This window comes from Sapajus apella, unplaced genomic scaffold (genome assembly GCF_009761245.1).
Source record: "Sapajus apella isolate SASKATOON/1434 unplaced genomic scaffold, GSC_monkey_1.0 scaffold12, whole genome shotgun sequence".
NCBI lineage: Eukaryota > Metazoa > Chordata > Mammalia > Primates > Cebidae > Sapajus > Sapajus apella.
Genome location: NW_022436952.1, coordinates 20,028,537 through 20,033,849, shown reverse-complemented (window position 1 = coordinate 20,033,849; position 5,313 = coordinate 20,028,537).

Sequence of the window (5,313 nt, the reverse complement as noted above, 5' to 3'; positions counted from 1 at the left end):
TATACAATCCTATGTATGCATGTAGCCTTTCTGACTCCTAGCAACATGACAGAGCTGTTCGAAGTCCCCCTCGAGACATTTTATTCCCTGGATTTTTCTTTTAAGCTTTTTTGTGCCCCAAGTGGTACTGCTGCCTCTGCCAGTCATGATATTTAAAAAATTATCTCTGATTGTTTTCAACAAATGTCTCTAGGCAAAAGGCTGTTCACACTGGGATGGCTCTATGTCAAGTCAAATAAAGACGCTCCTTTTCAAAGGGGGTATTCTAGAAAACCAGCAGGCAGGAGATGGGTCTTTTAAGGAGTTTCTACCTGATCTGCACTTTCTAGTGGCTGCTGGAAGGTTGGTTTTCATCGTGGTTGGAGTCTGGTGACTACTGCAAACATGCGGAGCAGCTATGGAAATAGAAATAGCTATAGCTCCAAGAAGCTTGCTGTTCTTACCAAGATTCAGCCATTTTTGTTCTTGAATAAATACTCCCTGCATTACTAGAAGTCTTTGGTTAATTTCCAGCGTTGTGAAGCAGCTGATTCCGACAACTTTGCAAGTGTTGTTATGGCTTTCATGGAAAAGAGAATTTTTGGAAGTCCTTAGTCTACCATTTTTATTGGTATCATTTTAAATTAAGGTTTGAAAATGTTAAGATCATTAATTACAATCCTAAAACTGTCTAACGTGAAAATTAATCAACGTTCCAAAAGGTATTAGATAAACAACACAGCCGTAAAATCTTTCTAAGCAATTTAACAAGATTTGCTTTCAAAATAATAAATGTAGACACCGCTTGGTTAAGATGAGCAGCTCTGTCTTCTTCTATTTCTGATTTCCTAGTTTTCAGCGATACCGAAACATTGTTAAGTGCTTCTGATTTCTTTATTATTATTTTGCCCAGCAAAATTTTGCTGCTATTTATCCCAGAGAAATACTCACACTTACCTTAAAGACCTGAGCCCAAGGATTTATAGAGTAGAAACAGTTGGTAACAAGTTAAATTTCTATCTATATGAGGATAGTTAAATAATTTGTGAATTGATGCAGCAGAATATTATGCAGCTAATAAAAGGCTTAATGGAGCCTTGGGGGTTGACATGGAAAAATATTTGTGACATAATTTTAGGTTAAAAAAGGTGAAGAATTGTATATATAATGTCTTTTGATGCCAATTGTGCTTTAAAACCAGTAAGATAAAATATCATTTCTACATGTGCATATGAGTTTGTAACTATCTGTAAAAACATTTGGAAATGAGTGCCTAAAGTTAATATTACTGGTTATTTTCTAATGAAATTGTGGAACTGAGGCCAGGTCTGGGTTGAAATAGGGGAGGAAGAATGCAGGAAAAGGAATAGCAACTTTGCTTTGTTTGAGATTTTAAATATCAATTGTAGGTGTAATTAAATTAACATAAATTAAATCTAACATGGGCATAACAAAAATAAAATACTGTATGTGAACCTACAAAATTATTGTCAAATATCCAGAAAAAGTCAAATAGTAATTACCCCTATGGCTATGGGAGACCAAAGGTAAACTTACTTTTCTTCTAAATGCTTTTCTATTTTTCCATAGTTTTCTATAATAAACATGTATTACTTTGGAATAAGAAACATGTAAAAATTGATACAAGCGTGTATAAATAATAAACAGTAAACAAGAAATTTTCAAAAGTTATTATAAAATATTTGTTACTAGTTGGGACAAAAATTATAATTTTCTTTCAAAATTAAACACTAATTCCTCTTTTATCTTGGAGAACATGTATAATACTTTGAGAAACTGATTTCTATAAAACTAACTCCTCCCCCTATAAAATTATTTGATTAGTAAAATAATGGCCAAAACATTTTTTCTTTGTCTTTGAATGGGACTTCTACATATTATGATTGGGAGTTACTTAGAAATTCACGAAAGGTTCTCCTTGAAAATTATACCTCTAATCCTAGGACATATTAAAATCCAGCAATGGGGACTGGTATCAAATAATATACACTTTAATTTAGTATATGTGATTAAATCCCATAAGGTGAACAGAAGTTTACTCAGATTTTCCATTGGAAGTTCTTAAGCCCTTTGAAGTTATAGACTGAAATATGTTTTATATACACATGACAAATGTGACTCAAGAAAGTTCACTAAATTTTTATAAGTTTCTGAATTCCTTGCCCAACCCCCAAAAGCAATCTCTTACAGGTTTGGATTTTGTTGTTTCTTTCAAGAAGCTGATATCCTTTTTACAAAAATCACTGTAATCACAGGACTGGCATCAAAGACTTTCTAAAGATGTCTTGAAATGTAGCAGTCTAATTACAGAGTCTATTCTCTAATCCCTCCTGATGTGCCCTGGTTATTATATCCACCACAGCTTTGCTGAAAGAAGATGACAGCACCATCTCTCCTTGGCCAGAAGAACATCGAGTTGATTTAAATGTTTTGGGTATCCCAATGCTACTCATCTCCTCCTCTCTTCCAAACAAATGAGTGTGAACTAATGTCAACTCCCTTCCTGCGGTGGTAGGAAAGAAAATGTGACCCCAGTGAAAAAATGTTTTACAGATGTCAAAATAAATTTCAGCTAAAAATGACATTTTCTCAAGGAGATGTAATGAGAAAACTGTTCAAAACGAGAGTTAAAGTTTCCCGGTTCCATATTTAATTAACTCAATCTGCCTTTTATTATGCTTTGTATTCTGTGTTTCCCTGTTCAGTAAACAAACAGCAGAAAATTAAACTAGGACAACTGCCAACTAGCAGTAAATTGCACTGAAAAATAATAAATTGCCATGGGATGCCATAGGATCTTGGGCAGATAAACTTATTTTTCCTGGAAAGTTTCCACTTGCATTTGTCACAACTTGATATATCAAAGGAACAAAAGAAATGAAATATAGTAGTCGGTGGTAGATGTATAAACGTGTAATGGCCTTGGAGAAAATAATTCAGCGGCTGGTTTCTGGGATTTTCGACAGATTAGTCCTATTTCCTCTTGAGGAACATGGTTGGATGCCAGGGGAATTCTCACCCTGCTTTTATGGATCTGCAGAACCTGCTCTATCAACTTTCAGACAAAGGGAGCCCGCTGCAGAAGAAGAATGACCCTGAAAATAAGGAGTGTACATGATTCAGAAAAAAGAGAGACTTCAAACCAAAAAAAAAAGGATACTCCCAAATAACTCTATGCTATGTGACTAATAATGCTTACTTAAGTCCTTCAAACTTGAAGACATCAAAGCTATTTCCAAACATTCAGCTATTTGGTTTCCAACTTGGTATCTTTTCCTGATGTCTAGGTACTCTTCTAATGATCCCTTGTTTGCATTTATGTCCAGGCAAGAAAAGGTTTGGATAAAATCAGGAAAATATAAGGTCTTTTTGCAGGATATGAAAATGAGTCCACTGGGTTTTCTGTCTCATGGTTTAAAGGGCAGCTGTCTGTTTATCTGATGGTAGGGTCTATCTTCCAGGTTCAAGTACTGATGGGGGAACAAAATTCTGATTTTATCCCCACCAACCTCCCCCCTGGCAGGAGTAGAACCACAGGGTTCCACAGAAGTGTAATCATTACAGCTGCTGAGGAGGATGTTAGTCAGTTATTCTCCCAGATTTCCAGCAGTAAGTCCCATGAATGGACCATGTTTCTTTTCAGCTTCTCTTGGAAGGCTACTTGGCATGAAAGCACCCTCTATTTGGTGTTAGATACTAGTTTAGAGTCTACACTTACTCCTTAATGGTTAAATAGATTTGGAAGGGTCATTCAATAAATAGTTTCTAAGCACTAATTATGGGCCCATCCCTATTTGAGGTACTGGGGCCATGTCACTGAGCTAAAATTAAAAAAAAAAAAAAAAAAAGCCCTGACTTCAGGGAACTGACTTCTTCTTGGGGAAAAACAGACTAGCAAAATAAGTGAATACAGTATTTCATAAAGTGATAATTACTAAGGAGAGATATACAGAGTTTGAGAAATCAGCTCGTTGCTGTGGTAGGCCTTCCTGAGAAGGTACACTTGAGAAAAGGCTTGAAGAAAGGAAGGGCATGGCTTGTGGGTCTCTTAGGGCAGAAGGTTCAGACAGAGAAAACAGTTGGCTGCCCCTTTGCAAGGTTCTCGACAGGAGCATGCCTGGAGCTCCCAGGAAGAGCACAGAGGCCTGTGTGGCAGAGCTGGAGTGAAGGAGGAAGGGAGTAATCTGGAGAGGTAACAGTGGCAGGGCCCTTGCAGCCACTGTAAGGATTCTTGTTATTTTTAATTATACTTTAAGCTCTGGGGTACATGTGAAGGTTGTGCAGGATTGTTACTTAGGTATACGCATGCCATGGTGGTTTGCTGCATCCATCCCCCCACCACCTATATTAGGTATTTCTCCTAATGTTATCCCTCCTCAATCCCCCCACCCACTGCTATCCCTCCCTAACAGGCCCCTGTGTGTGATGCTCCCTTCCCTGTGTCCACGTGTTCTCATTGCTCAACTCCAACTTATGAGTGAGAACATGCAGTGTTCAGTTTTCTGTTCTTGTATTAGTTTGCTGAGAATGATGGTTTCCGGCTTCATCCATATCCCTGCAAAGGACATGAGCTCATCCTTTTTTATGGCTGCGTAGTATTCCATGTGTATATATGCCATATTTTCTTAACTCTAAGCAAGATGCGAAGCTACTAGGGGGCCTTGAAAAGAAGTGACAAGATGTTATTCTGGCTTCCATGTGGGAAACAGACTACAGGAGGTGCAGCGGGATGCAGGCGAAACAATTAGGTCCTGCTGCAGGCACGTAGTGGAGGGATGGTGGCTTGGTTCACAGTGTTCACTGGGAGAGATGAACAGCTTGGAATCACCTAAACTTTTCAGCCAAGTTCATAATCTAGACAAGGAGGAGATGAAAGCTGTTGTCTTTGGTTACCTTGCGTTTTGAAATACTATATGGAAAGTGCTTGCCACATAATAGGGGATCAATAAACATCTGTTCTCCTTTATTCCAAACTTCTCACCTAAAAAGTTATGCGTGGAAAAAAAAGACTTTGAAGCTATAATTTGTAATTTATGTACACATTTTTAAAAACACAAAGAACACTACTGATGCCCATAGAGAGTGAAGAAACACATATATGTAATGAAATTATATATTTTTAAGCAGTACTAGAGTTTATAAACCAAATTCAGGAGAGCAGGTGCATGGGGAAGGGGTAAAGGGAAAGGGACAAAAGTTAGTGCTCAAAAGTGAATGTTCTCCCTCTCTCCCTCCCTCCCTCCCTCCCTTCCTGCCTCCCTCCCTCCCTTCCTGCCTCCCTCCCTCCCTTCCTGCCTCCCTCCCTCCCTTCCT